At 38.9% G+C, this 20858-nt stretch overlaps 1 protein-coding gene across 1 annotated transcript in view; it reads right to left on the bottom strand.

Moving 5' to 3' along the window:
• LOC135717574 (uncharacterized) overlaps positions 1-20858 on the bottom strand; it is a 1030279-nt gene that overhangs the window by 451118 nt on the left and 558303 nt on the right. The window lies entirely within an intron of this gene.

A 20858-nucleotide genomic window follows, 5' to 3' on the forward strand; every position in this document is an offset into this window, starting at 1 on the left:
GGCTGAGGTCGGCATCAATATAGCTCCTGCTCCAATCCTACGAAAAGACTACCACCACGTAAACTGGGTCCAGTTTGGACGTGTGATAGACCGGAACATCAACGAAAATCCGCCGCTTGACACCGTAGAGGACATCGACCGGGCTCTGGAAGGACTCCACCAGGCCATATCCGTGGCTGACGAGACATGCGTTCGACAAGTTCCTGTGAGGGGTAAGTTTGTTGCTATTGATTCCCACACCCAGTTACTGATTCGCTTGAGAAATGTGCGTAGACGCCACCCGAGCAAAGTAGAATAACAACTCGATATCATCTAGATAACAAGTCTTTTTATCCCAGATATCATTTTGTTTTCAGTTGTTATCTCATAAATTATTTAGTGCTTTTAATCTCTAATCATATTTCAGTTATCAGCGTAAGGCTTTGATATCAAAATGATAACATGATTTAAAATTTATGGAATAAATTTGTATGGCTTACAGAATTTGTTATCAAGATATTATCAATGATAACAAAATTAGTTATTTTTGTAATATCCAACGAGCAATTTTTTGTTATCATTTTCGTTATGTTGGCTGTTAATTCAACCATCATGCTAACGTATTCAGTTATCAAAAAGTGATAACCGGGTAATAGAACTTGTTATCAATTTGATATTTTACTTTGCTCGGGCAGTTTCAGAGGACATGAGAGATCTGAGCAAAAAACATGAAATGGCCGATCTGAACAGGCAGATTGCTTCCAGAATGGACTCTCTCCGAAATGAAAGTTTCGGGCGTGTTGTCCAGAATATGGATGACCGCTCCCGTCCATTCTGGAAGGTAGCCAAGGTGCTGAAAACTCATCCCAAACCCATTCCTCCTCTCAGAGTCGGAAATGATGACAATCGGCTCATTACCCCACAAGAGAAAGCAAACGCGATTGGTAATCATATTGCTACATCGCATTTGCTTGGCTCAACTATCCAAAGTCCGCTCGAAAATCAGGTGACGTAATGTGTACAAAACTTGGATGCCTCCGCTTGTGTCGTCCCTCCGGCAGAAAATATTACAGTGGAGCAGATTTGCTCAGCGCTGAAAAACACCAAGAACATGAAGGCTCCCGGGTTTGACGGTATATTCAACTTGGTATTGAAGAAGCTGAGCACGAAAGTGTACTCGCTTTTGACTGCTATGTTCAACAGATGCTTGGAACTGCACTACTTTCCAAGTATCTGGAAGATAGCAAAAATCATACCAATCCGCAAACCCGGTAAAGATCCATCACTACCTTCCAGCTATAGACCAATCAGCCTCCTTTCAGCGCTGAGCAAATTGTTCGAGAAACTAATTCTCAATCGTTTGCTCAAGTTTGTCGAGGAGAACAACATTCTCCTACCTGAACAGTTTGGGTTTAGGAAAGGGCATTCCACAAATCACCAGCTAGTTCGGGTGATGAATAACATTCGAAGTAACAAAGCTGTATCCAAGTCCACAGCCATGGCATTGCTAGACGTTGAAAAGGCGTTTGACAATGTTTGGCATGACGGACTTGTGTACAAGCTTTGTAACTTCAACTTTCCACCACATCTTGTAAAAATCACCCGTAACTACCTCCAGCAAAGGTCGTTTAAGGTATCGTTGAATGGTTGCAATTCAAACACCTTTTCCATCCCAGCAGGTGTTCCGCAAGGCAGCCTGTTGGGCCCTTTGCTATACAGCATCTACACTTCCGACATTCCTCCCTTGGGCAACGGTTGCGTGTTCTTCCTGTTCGCAGATGATACCGCTATAACCGTCAAGGGAAGGAGGCCTCGTGAAATAACAAACAAACTTCAACGATGCCTTGACGCCTTTGCTTTTTATGCCAACACGTGGAAAATCAAAATCAATGCCTCCAAAACCCAATCAATAATGTTCCTCCATCGACAATCTCTCAAACTAAAACCGGCTCCCTCTTGTACTGTAATAATGGATGGCACAAGGGTTTAGTGGTCCACCGAAGTAACATATCTTGGTATGTTATTTGACGAAAAGCTCCTTTTCCGCTCGCACATAGATAGGGCAGTAGTTAAGTGTTCCAATCTAGTTAGGTGCTTGTATCCGCTTATTTGCCGCAGATCTCGTCTCTCTAGGGTGAACAAACTGGCTGTCTACAAACAAATTATTGCGCCTGCGATCTTCTACGCAGCTCCGGTGTGGGAATCATGTGCACAAACTCACAGGAACAAAATACAGGTAGCGCAGAACAGGGTATTAAGGATGATCCTAGATCGTCCTTTCGATACCCGCATTTCCGACCTCCATCAAGAGGCTAACATCCCGAAAGTAGATTTTCAAATTAACGATACTAGGAACAAATTTGTGCAGAAATGCAATACATCAGAACATGCTTTGATAAGCAATTTGTATATAGTAGGTTAGGTATAGTAGTTGTAGATTAGTTGTAGCTGTAAATAGTAGTTTTAAGTAGTCTCTTTTTTCCAATTCAAAACAAACCAATCCCACTAAGGTGGTCATACTTTAACAGGCCTGATAGGACTAGGAACAGTAAATAATAATTAAAAATTTCAAAATAACTAAAGTTGAAAAGACGCATCTGTGTCACTTGAAAATTCATACATGTAAACCAAACAAATACAAGAAATATAGATCATTGCAACAGTGAAAAAAAAAAAAACAAAGAATAAAGTTAGTTCATAAGTGATACTCAATGTGGCTGTATCGTTGTTTTCATCCGAAAACTCCTTGGTAAGTTTCTAGTCCAAGAAAAACTGTAGATTCCCAAAGTAGAATAGGCTCTCACAATAGTTAGAGTACTGGCTCTTGGGCATAAAATCTCAAAGGTATTTCTGAGCTAAAAACTATATTTCCAATTGATTGAGACTCTCTCCACTCAATAAGTATAGGCCCTCACCCTGGTAGAGCAACTAGCTTTGAGTCCTGCGGGAATTTCAATAAAATTGAAAATAGCAAGGTTTCCAACTTGCAGTTGGTCGAGTACTCCTTCGCCCGACAAATAAAATAAATTGTTAGCAGCGATAGCGTTCCTTCGCACGTGTAAATCGATCGCGTCGCTAACACTAGGTGCTCGAGTTACTACATTACTTACCAGCCTTAATTGTCATGATATATATCCAAGTGTTTTTACATTGTTCCTGTCTTGGCAATTCAGTATTTTAAACAGTTTTTTTTTAAACCTGCATGTCAGTATAACAATTTACATCTTTAAAATAAAAACTAACACTAAATCTTTTCTAAGAATGAAGGGAATTAATCGTTGCAATTTAAGATTGTAACGAATTTTGCCTGAAATTATTAATTATTTTGTAGGACATTTGTTCTAATTCTATGTACCTTGGTAGTACTGTACCAGGGATGCAACTACAAAATCATCTTCAGAACTTTGTTCTGAATCCTTTGGAGTGCTTTTTTCCTGGTAGTGCAACAACTAGATCATATCGGCACAGCATAAAGCATGGCCGGTCTAAAAACTTGTTTAAATATTAGAAGTTTATTCGTGAGGCAAAGTTTGGATTTCCTGTTTATAAGAGGATACAAACATTTTATATATTGTAACAGGTATGCCAAGCGTACGTTACATTCTTGGTTGTAAATAGCAAATCAATTAAATTCAAACATTAGTACGAAAGCTTTCGATTTGAACTCAGTGTTTGAAGTTTTCACTGTTCACTGAATAATTCACGTGTATTTTCGTAACCGTTGGACTCCCATGTGTCAGTAAACTAAACTGATTTCCTTGTAACGGCGAGACGACGAATCATGGCACATAAAGAATAAGAGAAAAATAAATCTTGCTTCATCGATGATCAAATACGTTCACACAAACGATTTACTACTGACGGTATCATCGAAAGAATCTTTATATTCGTGTGTACCATTCGGCATGGATACTGCTTTCTAACACCCCGATGGGTCTGGGTTCAATCCCAGCCGAGGTCGGTGGGATTTTTCTGAGGCATAAAAATCTCTGGTCACGTCTTCCTTCGGAAGGGAAGTAAAGCCGTTGGTCCCGGCCCATGTGTGTTGTGAATGGGTGCGATATCCTACGCAGGTGTGGAAGCTGCCTTCCTGCACATTCGGTTGCCGTCAATGGATGGCAATCGATGTCCGTCGGTGATTGGCACTAGATTGCGGAACAGAGACCGACGGTAAATAAAAAAAAAAAAAAAAATTCGGCATGGATTGTGTGCGTTAGTTTCTATTCATGATACATCTGCGTATCGCAGTATAACACTGGCGAATGGTTCATATTCAGCAAGTTCACCTCGTTGAGTCACCATCGTGACGGTGTCGCTTTCTAGCGTGAATAGCGGAAACTTCCAATGATGATAAGTGAAAGCTTTGAAGGAGAACTTTGCTGGCCGTATGCTTAGGGTAGAGTTTGAGATGTTGGTCGTTCGGGTGTGATGAGATCTATGAGACTAGAGCGGGTGAAGTTGGGGATAGCCGGACCGTTTTCTGACCCTTTTCAAGGAACAACCTGAGCCTACTTGTAGTAAGGTCTCATGTCGGGCAAACTAAACATTGACGACGATCGGTCGTTATTAGAGGTGGCGCATTATAAGCCGTTCGTTTAACAAAATCGGATGCTAAACGGTAGTCCCTGGTGGTTTCTTTGTGGGTAAGTCCTTTTCTTTTGGGAGTAGAACGCCAATCGTCTCTGGACGATTTTGGGCGTGCTACATTATTTGTTACATTTGGCTTGAATGCCCGCAATGTGATCTTGAAAAGTAAATTTTTGGTTAGTACTCCACGATATTTCACTTGGTTGACCAGGAAATAGGAACTCCGTGCATAGTGACTATGTCACTACCACTAGGTTTCAAAAAGGAAGCTCTAGGCTTATGTGGAAATATTATAAGTTGAGTTTTGGAAGCCTTGGGAGAAATCTTCCATTTTTGTAAATGCAGTCTGCTGCAAATAACACGAAGACTTCTTCATTTAGCGGAAATGCCTGTGTCATCAGCGAACAAAGATTTGTGGCAACCCTGAGGCAAATCAGGGAGGACCGAAGTGAAAATGTTATACAATATAGGCCCAAGAATGCTACCCTGAGGAACTCCTGCTCTAACAGGTAGTCGATCAGATTTGGAATTTTGATAATTTACCTGCAGAGTTCTGTCAGTTAAATAATTTTGAACTAATTTCGTAGTATAGAGTGGAAAATTAAACTTTTTCAATTTACCAATCAAACCTTCATGCCAAACACTGTCGAATGCTTTTTCTATGTCTAGAATAGTAGCTCCAGTTGAGCAGCCGTCAGATATGTTGAACGAATTAAATTGGTAACTCTTAAGAGCCCATGGCAAAATCCAAACTGCTCATCTGCAAAAATTGTGTTCGTTTTGCTCTGGAGCATCATTCTATTTAAAATTATCTTTTCAAAAAGTTTACTTATTGAAGAAAGTCAACTTTTTGGACGGTAGCTGGAAGCTTCAGCTGGATTTTTATGCGGCTTCAAAATTGGAACAACTTTTGCATTTTTCCATTTATCAGGAAAGTATGCCAAATGGAAACATCTGTTAAATAATTTTACCAAGAAAGACAAGGTACTCTCTGGAAGTTTTTTGATGAGGATATAGAAAATTCCATCATCACCTAGAGCTTTCATATTATGAAACTTTTTAGCTATAGACCTTACTCCGTCCAAATCAGTCCCCCGGGAGTCATAAAAAATATTTTCCCGAGAGGAATGGGACTAGTAAGACCCAGTCTGAAATTTTGGGAACTCTCGAATTGCTTAGCAAATTTCTGAGCTTTTTCCAAATTTGTGATAAAAATTTTACCACCTTCTTTATGCGCTGTAATAGGCTTATGAGGTTTTTTCAAAATTTTTGTGAGTTTCCAAAAGTGTTTGGAACTAGGGTCTAATTTAAAAAACATTATTTTCAAAAGTTTTGTTGCTCAGGGCAGAGAATCGCTTTTTAATTTGTTTTTGTAAATCCCGCCAGATAACTTTCATGGCAGGATCGCGTGTTCTTTGATATTGTCTCCTACGGACATTTTTAAGACGGATCAAGAGCTGAACATCATCGTCTATTATAATTAAAAGGAATTTAATCTCTCATTTTGGTACTGCGACAGCTCTTGCTTCAACTATAGAAGTAGTCAGAGATTCAAGCGCATAATTATCATCATCATTAGTTTGCAAAGGAATGTTTGGATCAAAGCTATATTTCATAAATGTTCATTACTCCTAATCAGCTCTATGGTAATTGAAAGTAGAGCTGTTGAGATCACAAATTATTTCTTGGGATATTTCTAAACTTACTGGAAGGTGGTCAAAACCGAAGTCATGGCTAACCAATTGGCTACAAAGTTGACATAAATCAGTTAAAACCAGATCAATAGTTGAGGGATTTCTTGCTGAAGATAAGCATGTTGGGCTGTTTGAATATTGAATAGTGTGATAACCTGCAGAACAATTATAAAACATAATATTATCAGGTTTGCGTGAGAGGAATCACCACAATTCATGTATTTAGCTGGTATGTAGCAATTTTTTGTTTCGTGACTCCATCCCTGGCACTTACGGCACAGGGTGAGGTTTTGGAAATTTCCTTCAGTATTCCTGAAGTGTTTCCACTTCACTCGGACATCGAGCATAAGGCTAGCTTTTTCCAAGGCCTTAAGGTTGTTTAGTTCACTAGGCTTGAAATGAACTAAATAAAAATCATTAGAAATCTCGTTGCGCGAATCGCCAGGACGGGATTTCATTTTCATTTTTATTACTTGGAGTGGCACAACTCCAAGTGATTTTGCCAGTTCAGCTTTGATCTGATCCAGGGATTCACCATGAACACACGTTCAGTTTATGTGTCGTAAGTAAACAATTTGTGCTTCTTCTCAGTAAGATACTTGAGAAGACGGTTGAAACCGTCCAAGGTTTCAGCCAATACACGGGTTTCACCTCGACGTCCAATTTGTAGTGAAAACTTAAATTTCACGGAAGTTGTTATCACAATGGGAGGAATCTTTTCCTTCTTGACATTAAGCCGGGAAAGTTTGCTAGAATTTTTCCTGGATGATGGATCATTCTCATCATTCGTGAGCAAATAATGATCTCTTATGGTAATGTAGCTTCCCTTCCCTTCCAAAAATTCCATGAACCTCTCAGAGATTTGCTGAAGTTTTCCATTAAAGTGCTAGCAATCTCTAAGCTTCTTCAATCTGTCCTGATTTTCACGGAGCTTCCCTGAAGTTCTCTCATCTCAGAAAGTTATTGGTTCTTCTTCTTTAAGACTTTTTACGATTCTGTAGCGAGCGTTTTGGACTACACTTAATTTGGTTTTTAATCGATTTTATTTATTTCGATTTTACCATCATGCATTTCTATTTTTTTTTTTAATTTTTTGATCAAGTCACGTTTAATTTAGATACCACTTAATATCATTCGGTCTAAAATAGAGTCGGCAAAAAATCGCGTAAAATCAACACTTGAACTGTGAAGTTTCCTTATTATTTATGATATTTTCATAAGCTCTCTGGAGTTCTCTGGACTTTCCTGAAATTTCTGGAACTACATTCGAAATTTAACAGAAGATAGTGGGACTGTTTTGAGATATATCGGATGTTTTTTTTTCTCTGTTCGAGAACTAACACCACTGCGACCAGAAATTTGATCTATTGTAGTATATCCCGTGTCCTTAGTATAGTGCATGTCGTATTACTCCATCACTATTGAGAAATGATGAAATATTCGATATTTTTACAGTTGTGATTGTTGCATTTATCGCAAGGATCCGACTCTAATTAAAAGGTCCCGCTATTTATACCCTCCGGAGTGTTGAAACACCTTCCAAAGGCGCGCTTTTTTGTCAGTCAAAATTGGATTCCTTAGCAACAAAAATAAGCAATGACACCGATAATGACCATGCATCAGAACCCTAGATGAAGACTAACTCATTTTTCCTTGTTTCAAGATCATCCTCGGTGGACAAAGCCGAGTCTTATCACTTTCAACAAGGCATACAAAGTAACAAGGACTAAGATGTGTTCCTTTGATTACTGAAAAAATCCTGTTCCCCTAGTTTGAAATAGCCTGGACCAGTCATGGAAAATCATTTGCATTCATTTCATACATTCATTTACATTCATTTGCCTCTAACTTTTTTCATCAACAGCATTCCGCAAAATGATGTATAGAGCTTTTGTAGGTTTTGTTATTAACTACAACTTTTGGTCATATCTCAAATCTTTATCTCTTATGCATCACGAACTAGAGTGGGCAGAACTTGTTACTGTTTTTCAGTCAATGTAAAATACATTCACTGAAAAACAGTAGTGGCTTCTGTTCGCTCTGGTTTGTTATGCATAAGAGATACGAATTTTACTTGTTTACAAAAGTTGTATAACAAAACCTACAAAAGTTCTATACATCATTTTGCGAAATGCTGTTCAAGAAAAAAGTTAGAGGCAAATGAATGTAAATGAATGCTCGAAATGAATGCAAATGATTTTCTATGCCTGGCCTGGACTAGGAATCGGTGGCAGATCTTACGTCCCGTAACGTACCACGGAAATGAGAGCGACCCACGTTACGGAGGTATCGGATTTTTGAACCAACCAGATTTTTAAATCTTACACAGGAAAACAGGGAGTTCTAAATTCATGAGCGATGTCACGTGTGTCTCAGATTTGTGCTCCAGGAAGCCTAAACTGATTGGGCATATTTGCCACCCTGACGGTTATTTTTGGATTATTAATGGAATTTCCTAACAATAGCAAAACAAAGCAATTTCGCTTAAACTTCAAATGGATTGATTGATTCAAACATGGATAAACAATGCCAAAAGACCCTTAAATCAGAAAAAACGGTATGACAACTCTTATAAGATGTTTGAAAATGACAGCTCTCAGTTGTCTTCAAACACCTTTGATCTTTTTAGCAGAAAAAAAAATCGCGATTTTGTATACTTCTGTCCGGTACTATACACTAGACTGATGCAAAATTTGAAATTTTCGCTCCACAGTGCTTAAACGGTTCCAAATTGGGTCCTGCTTAGCCTCCTAAAATTTGAACTACTTTAGTAAGAAACTGATTGGCACAAACCATTTCGAATTTATATAGGAATTACTATGGGAAAACTTATGTTTTCGTTCATATCTATCTAGCAATTCACCACATCACTATGCTTTTAAAAATGATAGCAGTAATTGTAGCAAATTTTTTCAACTACAACTTTGTTGAAAACCACTTTTCAATCAAATGTAAGGAACAACAGTTATTAATGATTCAAGTCACTGATGTCTTATAATTATGCTCATTCAACTGTTCAGCAGGCAACATTGGTGTTTCTGGTCCGAAGAATAGAGCACAAATATCCTGGCTACTGCAGAATACAGTGTTGCCCGCAAAACAACTGCTTGATCATGCCATAAGATTATCAATCTCTTAAGCAATTAATAACAATTTAATTTGACGTTTGGCTGAACAACGATATTCCGCAAAGTTTTAGCTTAGAAACATTCCCGTAAGAATAATTATAGAAATTCTCCTAAAAGCAATATGGATAATGAACAAAAAGTTTGGTTTTCCCATAGTAATTCCTATATAAATTCTAAATGGTTTGTGCCAAGTCAGTTTCTTTCAAAATGAGTTTAAAATTTGGGCGGCTAATCAGGACCTGATTTGAAACCGTTTGAGCACTGTGGAGCGAAAATTTCAAATTTTGCATCGGTCTACTGTACACTCATAAGCGCACTATGACTAGTTAAACCCATTACTTGGTGATCACTAAGGTTGCTCATTGTTTTTGTTCAGATTTTATACTATTTATTATTTTTTTCATCGATCTTGTTTTTCTTACTGAGTACGGAACGTGGACCCTACCTATCGACCCATCGAACTCATGGACCGGGGAACAACGGCTTTACTTCCCTTCCGAAGGAAGGAGCGATGAAGAGAATTTATGCATCAGAACATCCCAACAGCACCTACTGGGATTGAACCCAGGCCCTTTGAGGTGAGAGACAATCAACCTTACCACTGCACCACCGGCGCTTCTGTTATGATGTTGAAATAAGATGTAATATTACGTCCTGAAACAACATAAATATTGAATTTCAATACAGAAATATCAGTGATCAGTGACCCCGTTTTACAGTATTTGTTTTGGTTGGCTCGAAAATCACCATATTGCCGGCCAAAGCCGTCAGGCACCCTAAGGCCATGGTAGTTTATGTGAATTTGAGATTTTTTTTTCGGACATTCAAGTGAATTAATATTTTTCTTGATTCGTGTATTTGTTTATACTCATGCGATAAGTGCTTAAAGAGCAGTCAACTTAACTATAAATAATGCTATAAGTAAATTAAACCATTAAGGTACAAGGCTGTTTATAAACAAGTAGACATATTAGCGGGGGCGGGGGTTGGCAAATGACTATGGTCATACAAATTTAAAAAATCTACGCTCCTTGGGAGGGGCTAAAATCTCTCAATAACGGTCTACACAGTTTATGAACAGCCTCTTAGTGTGTCAGTTTTGGCCCTGGATGCTCTTTCGATGCAAGGTGTTGGTTTTTCATTCTTTACCTAATTTATTTAAAACCATGAATAGCTATTTATGCAACAACTTTGCAAACATTGCATGCACTCAAAAGACCGTCAAAAAGTGCCACTAGGCCATTATGCCATCAAAACAGTGTCCAAAAGTGCCATTTTTTATTTTGAGTTCGGCGCTAGGGTCAAAAGCTGAAGCACTAGTGCCATAACTGTATCACTTACCCTACGATATGTCTATTCAACCTGTGCCCATATTTAGGGCATATCACCAAACTATGGGCTTCATGCAACTTGTGTAATTTCTGCAACTGAAATGATTACATAATCCTGTTTGAGCTGAGCAATTAGCTAAAATCATCGGTTCTAACGTTATGCAGAAACTAGAAGGTCATCTCATGATTGGATTCCTTGACTTTTAGGGCAAAATTAGAATAAGGTAATTATTAAAAGTTTGGGGGAAGATAAGGATTATTTACATGTAGATGAAATCAAGACTTCTCTCTTCTCTGCTCTGGAGCGTAAAGTTATCATCCTGGGAATTCAAGGGCCACCAATATGGGTGTTCCGGGGGCAGCATCCTTCCTGCAGTTGATACGGTTGTTGACACGTTAGTCGGCTCAGTCCACCTGTAGATAGCGCTGGTCTACGATAGGATGATGTTTCTCTGGTGAATTGTGATTGAACACTACTCCGTACGTCAAACGAGGTAAGTTTCGATTGACATCCAGATTAATGAAACGCGATCTGTTTGAAACATGAAGAATAATGGGGGTGAAGGGTGCATCTTAGATTTATTTCGTTCTTTTCCTGTAGCTAGTTCGTAAGGGAGCATGCATTAGGGACGTTACGCTAAATTTTAGCGAAAATCAGCCCTCCTCTTCCCTTTTGTCACGTTTTTTGCTATTCCTAAGACAATTGGGTTCTTTAAGGGAATTGAGGTAAATGCATATTGGTAATCTTCATTAAAAATGGAACCCAAACCCAAAATTTCATCAATTTTGGTACACTGGAACTATTTTAAATAAGTACGATTACATTTGCAAAAATCACCTTATTAGCGCCCCTCGGTGTCACTTTGTATGGGAGCGAGCTGTCAGTTGTCAGTTTAGTGTCAAACAGTGAAGTTATTATTTTGCATTAAATCTAAAACTACAAGGGACAGCCTTATGGGGTTGTACGCAATGGTGACGTAGGACTACGTGGTCTTAAATAATCAATCGACAGTGAGCATCCATAAGGGCGTAAACGCGATGATCGATTCTCTTCGTCAATTTTTTCTTTTGTTAATAACTCGCTAGAATTAACGTTCATCTGTGCGTTTGCTATTGCTTTTGATAGCCAATACAACCTGTTACAACTCTGCATTGAACAAATTCTAGAAAGTTGTTTCGCTTAGCTGTAGCAATCAGGCTTGGGAATTGTCAACCTCATGACGATAAACTATGTAACAACGACAACAAAAAAGTCAATGCTCATCTGACAAGCACGATGCAACAAAATTCTGCTTGAAAGACTGATCTACTGGGCTGTCCCTCGACGAAACATTTTCTATTCTTGTCTTTCTCTCATTTTGTCACGAAACATCTGTTGCGTGACGTTTTCCAGAATGACTTAGTTGTTTCACGTACGTCGGACGACAAGATTGACGGAAACTGTCGACATGGTTATTGACGAAAAAAGTCTGTCGTGTCATTCTTCCATTCTGTCGCGACAAAACTGCCGCTGGTCGTTTTCTAATAAATGGATGTCGCTTTGGATGCGAGACATAACAAGATAGAAATAACTGGAATTGTGTTGTTTTGACGTGATTTCACCTCTGACTCGAAGTAGGTAGCTTGAATCTTGGCTTCGTGTTTGCAGTGATGGATATTTTTGGAACGGACAGAACTGAAAGCTGCCGAAAATCGATGTTTGGAATCCAAGATGGCGGCGTCCGGTTTAAAAAAAAAGTGGGAAATACTGCCAAATACCCTTCAAGATGCATATTTTCGGAATCAGGATGACGTCTAGAGACCGAAAATCGATGACCAGCGCCATCTGGAAATCAAAGATGGCGGCTGCCGATTTCAGAAAAAGTGGAAAATACTGCCAAATACCCATCAATATGTATATTTTTGGAATCGGGATGACCTCTAGAGACCAAATATCGATATCCAGCGCCATCTTGAAATCCAAGATGGCGGCTTTTAATTTCAGAAAAAGTGGGAAATACTGCCAAATACCCTTCAATATGTATATTTTTGGAATCGGGATGACCTCTAGAGACCAAAAATCGATATCCAGCGCCATCTTGAAATCCAAGATGGCGGCTTTTAATTTCAGAAAAAGTGGGAAATACTGCCAAATACTCTTCAATATGTATATTTTTGGAATCGGGATGACCTCTAGAGACCAAAAATCGATATCCAGCGCTATCTTGAAATCCAAGATGGCGGCTTCCGATTTCAGAAAAAGTGGGAAATACTGCCAAATACCCTTCAATATGTATATTTTTGGAATCGGGATGACCTCTAGAGACCAAATATCGATATCCAGCGCCATTTTGAAATCCAAGATGGCGGCTTCCAATTTCAGAAAAAGTGGGAAATGCTGCCAATCAATATGTATATTTTTGGAATCGGGATGACCTCTAGAGACCAAATATCGATATCCAACGCCATCTTGAAATCCAATATGGCGGCTTCCAATTTCAGAAAAAGTGGGAAATACTGCCATATACACTTCAATATGTATATTTTCGGAATCGGGATGACGTCTCGAGACCAAAAATTGATATCCAGCGCCACCTTGAAATCCAAGATGGCGGCTTCCGATTTCAGAAAAAGTGGAAAATACTGCCAAATACCCTTCAATATGTATATTTTTGGAATCGGGATGACCTCTAGAGACCAAAAATCGATATCCAGCGCCATCTTGAAATCCAAGATGGCGGCTTCCGATTTCAGAAAAAGCGGGAAATACTGCCAAATACCCTTCAATATGTATATTTTTGGAATCGAGATGACCTCTAGAGACCAAATATCGATATCAAGCGCCATCTTGAAATCCAAGATGGTGGCTTCCAATTTCAGAAAAAGTGGGAAATACTGCCAAATACACTTCAATATGTATATTTTTGGAATCGGGATGACCTCTAGAGACCGAAAATCGATATTCAGCGCCATGTTGAAATCCAAGATGGTGGCTTCCAATATCAGAAAAAGTGGGAAATATTTCGGAATCGGGATGACGTCTAGAGACCGAAAATCGATGTCCAGCGCCATCTTTAATTTCAAGATGGCGCTGGACATCGATTTTCGGCCATCTTGAAATAAAAGATGGCGGCTTCCGATATCAGAAAAAGTGGAAAAAAAACTTACAAATACCCTTCGGCATTCAATATGGGTATTTTTGGAATAGGGATGACGTCTAAAACCTGTTAATCGATTTCCGACGCCATTTTGAAATCCAAGATGGTGGCTTCCAATTTCAGAAAAAGTGGGAAATACTGCCAAATACCCATCAATATGTATATTTTCGGAATCGGTATGACGTCTCGAGACCAAAAATCGATATTCAGCGCCATCTTGAAATCCAATATGGCGGCTTCCAAGTTCAGAAAACAAGTGGAAAATACTGCCAAATACCCTTCAATATATATATATTTTCGGAATCGTGATGACGTCCTGGGACCGAAAATCAATTTCCAGCGCCATCTTGAAATCAAAGATGGTGGCTGCCTATTTCAGAAAAAGTGGGAAAAACTGTAAAATACTTTACAATATGAATATTTTCGGCTCAAAGACGACGTGCAGATGCCGAAAATTGGAATGCCGAAATGGCGTCAGCCATCAATTTTCCGTCTAGTGAAGGGTATTTGACAGTCGGACATCGATTTTGAGCCTCTACTTATCGTCCCCATTCAAAATATACCCATGTTGTGGGGGTATTTCACATTACTATCCAGTTTATCTGCAACCAGAAGCTGCCATCTTGAAATTCAATATGACATCGGACAGTAATTGCTAATCCGTAGTTACCACCGCGAATCCCAAAATACCCACATTCATGTGTATTTGACAGTATTTCCAACTTTTTCTGTATCCTGTAGCTGCCATTTTGGATTTCAGGTCACTCATCTTCTATTTCTAGATGTAATTATCTAGACGTCATTCCTTTTCCAAAAATACTCATATTGTAGGTTATTTGATGACTGTATTTATATCTTTTTTTCTGAAACCGGAAGCCGCCATCCTGGATTTCAAAATGGTATCGGACATTGATATTCGGCATCTACATGTCATCTCAAAAATCTATATTATTGGGTATTTGACAGTTTTTCTAAAGTCAATGGCCGCCATCTTGCATTACAAAATGGTGTTGGACATAAATTGTAGTTTTTCCGAATCTGAGAGCCACCATCTTGGATTTCAAAAATGGTATTTGACATCGATTTTCGGCATCATACACGCGTCCTGTACCGAAAATATCCATATCGTAGAATTTGACAGCTTTTCAGAAAACAACGGCCGCCATCTTGGATTCCAAAATGGCGTCAGACATAAATTCTAGGGATGTACACGTCGACCCAGTTCCGAAAATATCCATATTATAGGGTATTTGACAGTTTTTTTCTGAAGTCACTTGCCACCATCTTGGATTTAAAACTGGCGTCAGACCTCGATTTTCGGGATGTACGCGTAGTACTTGTTCCGAAAATACCCAAATTTGATAGTTTTTCTGAATCTGAGAGCCACCATATTGGATTACAAAATAGTGTCAGACATATATTTTCGTCGAACCCGTTCCGTAAATACCCATACATATTGTAGAGTATATGATAGTTTTGCAGAATCTGAGAGCCACCATGTTGGATTAAACAATGGCGTCGGACATCGATTTTCGGTCTCAAGACGTCATCCCGATTCCGGAAATACCCATATTGAAGGGTATTTAGCAGTATTTCCAACTTTTTCTGAAATTGGCAGCCGCCATCTTGGATTTCAACATGGCGCTGGATATCGATTTTCGGTCTCGAGACGTCATCTCGATTCCAAAAATATACATATTCAAGTGTATTTGGAAGTATTTCCCGCTTTTTCTAACATCGGAAGCCGCCATCTTGGATTTCAAGATGGCGCTGGATATCGATTATACATATTGAAGTGTATTTGGCAGTATTTATCACTTTTTCTGATATTGGAAGCCGCCATCTTGGATTTCAAGATGGCGCTGGATATCAATATTTGGTCTCGAGACGTCATCCCGATTCCAAAAATATACATATTGAAGTGTATTTGGCAGTATTTTCAACTTTTTTCTGAAATTGGAAGCCGTCATATTGGATTTTAAGATGGCACTGGATATCGATTTCCGGTCTCGAGACGTCATCCCGATTCCGAAAATATACATATAGAAGTGTATTTAGCAGTATTTCCCACTTTTTCTGAAATTGGAAGTTGCCATCTTGGATTTCAAGATGGCGCTGGATATCGATTTTCGGTCTCGAGAAGTCATCTCGATTCCAAAAATATACATATTGAAGGGTATTTGGCAGTATTTCCCACTTTTTTCTGAAATAGGAAATACCAATATTGAAGGAAATTAACATTATTTCCGGCCTTGTTTTAAATCTAACCTCCGTTTTAGAATGGATGGTTTCTTGTCGTGATCCTCCTTTTTAAACAACCTATATAGACTTTGTCTCAGAGAACAGAATGAGTGACATATGACTAGAATAGATAGTCGTGACTGGATGGATTCTTGATTTTGTCGTGGTGATCTTGTCGTGCGACAAGAAATTGTTGTTTGACGTGACCATTTTTTAATGTATCTTGTCGTGCGTCAATGACAAACGCGACAATTCCCATATCTGGTAGCAATGCAAAGAGAAAATCGATTAAGAGAATTGCTCACTGCTTGTAGGAAGCCTTTCATTGTGTACTGGAGAACAAAGTTCAACGCCACGCGCCGAAAGCACTGCTGCTGCTGCAGCTGATGCCGACGACCGGACACCACCGCACACGGTGATTGGAGCTGAACCCGATCAGCGGTTGAGGCCAGCCTTGGAAGCTAGCTGTTTCCGGGAAGCCTTTCGTTGTGTACTGGAGAACACCACCACTCACCACGCGGTGATTGAATAAACACCGTTTGGTGAGACCGGATGGAATTCAACTTTGAAATCTGTGTTAGCGAAATCGCTTTTCACAGGCAATCGGTGATAATTTTAACTATCAAAGCAACAGATGCACATTCGTGCAATTTTCAATAGTGACATTTTAAAAATGATAAAGTCTTAAATTTAACAGATGCGTAGAAATATATCTGATCGGTTTATGATAAAATTATTGAAATTTGGACTAGGGGCAGCTGAGTTATTATCGTTCAAAATATTTCATAATTCTGTTACATGATCCGTTTTTGGTTTTCACCCAATTATAGTAAATGCAAAATTCAATGGGTGATCATTAGATTGACCACTCTCCATTCATAACCCAAAAATATGAGTCTTTGCAAAAGTCTGGTAAAGATTGATGAAGTTTAGAAGTTGCGCAAATGGATTGATCTTTGTTTGGGGATTACCTTGGAATTATCGCCCTAGTTTTCGTTCTAGTTGTCCAAACGCTGCAAAAATTCATGTGTGTTTTTGTTACAATCAGCTTAGCATAAATTGAAAAAGGATAAAAATGTAAAAATATATAAATATAGTAAATTCGTAGTTGAATATGTGCCTGATAACAACACCAACTACGTCACAACAGCAACAGGCTTATTCATCGTTGTCACGAAAACCACATATTCAATTTTGTCGGCGTTCTGACAACTTTAACCAACAAAAGCGATAGCAGGGTAAGTGTGCCTGTTATGGCACTAGTGCTCTAGTTTTTGGCCCTTAAGGCCTAACACAAATTTTAAATAAATTTTCATGGATTTATTTGCGTTGATATATTTCAAAATCTATGTTCACCCTAGCATCGACAATAAATTTGGTTAACAATGAACAAAATTGAAATTTACGATAGGGCCAATTACGGAACCACTGCGGCTAACGGCACACTTACCTAAGCTAAATTAAAAAAAAAAAATAGTAATTCACCATAACATCCAATCAAAATTTAAACCATTTGCAAGACCTTTGTAGAGGCTCATATGATGGGGTTATGATTCAAATTGGAGTGTGGCCTATTATATTGCAAATACATTTTTCAAGATGAAGCACCCTAATGATCACCTGACAGATTTTTTGTTATTTTCATCATCATCCATCGAACATGATTTCCAATAAATTTGGTTCGCACCGTAAGATTGTAATGTCCACATTATTGACTAACCTATTTTTTTATTTATTTATGTGAATGCTTTTGAAGTAAGATTTCTGTATGTTATAAGGATACTTAGGGGACTAAACCTCAGATGGTCTAGTCAGTGGAGGCTCGGTACTGCTAAGCCAGAGGCACGGATTCCATTCTCGGTTCTCTGGAGGAAATCTTTCGGGATGGAGATTTTCTCGACTTCCCTGGGCACTGATTCAACACAAAAACCTGACCAAGCCCTTAGATTTGAAACCCAATCACATTTGAAAATAATAAAACCATCACAATCACACCTGGGCTTCAATCCGTTCGTACAGATAATCATTAGTTAAAGAAGAAGAAGGCTATTCGCAAAGAACAGCTCATGAGAAAAAGAAAAATTGTATGATTCGGCCAAATGACCCATCATTAAAAAAAAGTCCTTATCAAACTCCAGCTAGGCCTTTGGCTATCATCTGAAAATATCAGAAATCATGAATATCCAAAGAACATTAAATTTGTTCTCAAAGATCAGCTCATGAGAAGAAGAATGGAACGCCTAACGTCCATTGTGCAAATCATCCGGCTAATTCATATAAAATGCATCGTGGGAAAGTCATAATCATTCGAAATAAAATGTAATATAAGTTTAACAAAAAAAGACCCTTCATTTTTCAAATCCTCAGCATACGAATTTTTCAATAGATAACATTTTCAAAATATCACGTCGCGCAAGTCACGTAAATGGGAAATTTGATCATAGAAACATTCATAGCCCAAGCAACACCACATGTTTCATTAAGGTTTCAATGCTACCTTCTACAAGACTGTGATGAATTTCAAATTGATAGGTACTTGGAAAAATTCTCTCCGCTTCAAAGGCGACAAAACCTCCTACCACAGCTATCCCAGCTTAAAATTGAGCTTTGATTAGTTTGGCCCATATCCAATCACACACACACACACACACACACCGTGCCTGATCATCGAAACAATCGAAATTTCAATCCGGGTCCGAACTTTTCCTTCCCCAAAAATATGTCTCCAAAAGGAGCAGTGAGACAACAAATCCGACCGTTTGCTGGCCGTAATTTGCATATATTTTAAAAGAAATCTTTTCCATTCGAACCGACGACGCCGGGCCCCATTTTTGGTATTCAAATCAAGTACCACACTTTCTGGATTTGCGCTTTCAAAGCACGTACCGTCGTCGTTCAATTTCGTTGGAAGCCAATATGATCGGGCCGCTGCCGAAACGGAATGCAATGGATTGGAGTGAGTCTCCGGTGAGCAATTTCACAACACGGCAAGAAGACTGACGCAAACGGTGAGGAATTTGATTTTTTTTTTAAAGGTTTGAATTCGATTGAATGATCCAACGGTTTTCGACAAATGGTCGGGGAATCGTCAGAAGTTTTTCAAATGTAAATTTTTGTATGAACACGCCCAATTGAACACGATTTTGAACGTTCGATCTCACCTGAAGTATGGTCATCGATAAACTGTTTTGTTGAACCTGCGGTTAACAGCAATTATTGATAAAAAAAAAAAATACAATTTCACTCTCACAAAGAACCATTTGATCAGCATTTTCGTTGTCAATAAATTGGAAAAATAGACAAGAAGTTGAATAGCTAAACTCAAAACTTTCAGCTATGCCAACATCTTGCCAAGTTGCCAATTTCACGCTGCAACAGCTGCCGATTGCAAACAGATCTACCGCCAAGACCACTTTCACCGAAAAAAAAAACTTCACCTTCACAAATTTTCCACCAAACTTCCTAGAACTTTTGGCACTCTACAGGACAGCCCGAAAAGAACACACTGGAGTGGAATTCGGGAGCTGAGTAGGTGTTGCGCACTTGACGACCGGTAGCACACTGATGCCTTGGACCGGCGGCCAGTGGCCAAGTGCGTTAGGATTGTTAACCGGAAATTAATAAACTGCCGATGATGGGCCAACCAACCGATGGAAGCAGTCACTGTAGGCAAGTAAGCTCGGATCAATCAGTCAATCCTGTCACGCACGCGGGCTTCGAAAATGTAGAAAAGAAAAAGGCGATTCGATAGCGAATGTGTGTGCGCGCCCGCGCACGTCACATCAACATGCTTTAGGTACCGAGTAGTTGCCAAGGTTTAGGTAGGTACTAGATGGTAGGAGAGTTCCCTGAAAGAAGAAAAGACAACGCCACCGAGCAGGGCAGGTCCGCACGTCCAGATTTGGTGGATAGTAGAATATAGAAAGGAGGCCTCAGATAGCCCAGTCAGTAAAGGGCACGACATTGCTTAGCCCGAGGCGGCGGGTTCGATTCGACCTCGCTGGGCATAGATAATCATTGCCACACAATATACAAATGCATGCATTGGTCGGCGTAGAAAGCTCTCAAATCTTAAATCGAATTCGAATTGGAAACGCCTTCAAGGATTTGGATTTTTTTATCTAGGTCAATTTTGCTTGTCTAGAGCAGCTTTTGTAATCGAAAATTGATTTCATTTTTTTAATTTTCTTTAACACGATGCCTCCGGTAAAATGTTTAACGGCAAACTTGTAATGTTTGAAAAATCATAGCTCAGCCATTTATTCACGAATTTCAAAACTATTGACGCTATTTAAAATTTCATGCTTTAAAGATTTATTCAGTATCCATAGATTTCAAACCTGTCGATAAATTGCTGAGCAGTGATTTTTCAAACATCGCCAATATGCCGTTACACATTTTACCGTAGGCATCGTGTTCGGAGTGTTAAAATAGATGAGCCACATTTCGCCAATTTTTGTTCGCTGTATCTAGAATAAATTCTGTTTCGAATAACAGAAAAATCTGTTCAGTATGAAGGTGGTTTCTCTATGGAGTGAACAAATAATTTTCATTGAAATATTTGCGCAATAAAAATCATTGCAGAACAATTTTGTTTCCTATTTACACCAAATGTTCAAGTAAATGTTGGATAAATAGTGTATTTTTCCAACCAGACGGGCTTGGGTGGTAGAAGATTAATAACTGTGGAAGTTCACCTTGTTGAGAGCCGGCAAAACGCTCGCTATTTGTAGCGTTAAAATCCTAGAAGAAAAAGATGAA

Source organism: Ochlerotatus camptorhynchus, unplaced genomic scaffold (genome assembly GCF_037179485.1).
Source record: "Ochlerotatus camptorhynchus isolate MF236.1 unplaced genomic scaffold, CSIRO-AGI_Acam_v1.1 ptg000006l, whole genome shotgun sequence".
In the NCBI taxonomy this organism is placed as follows: Eukaryota; Metazoa; Arthropoda; class Insecta; order Diptera; family Culicidae; genus Ochlerotatus; species Ochlerotatus camptorhynchus.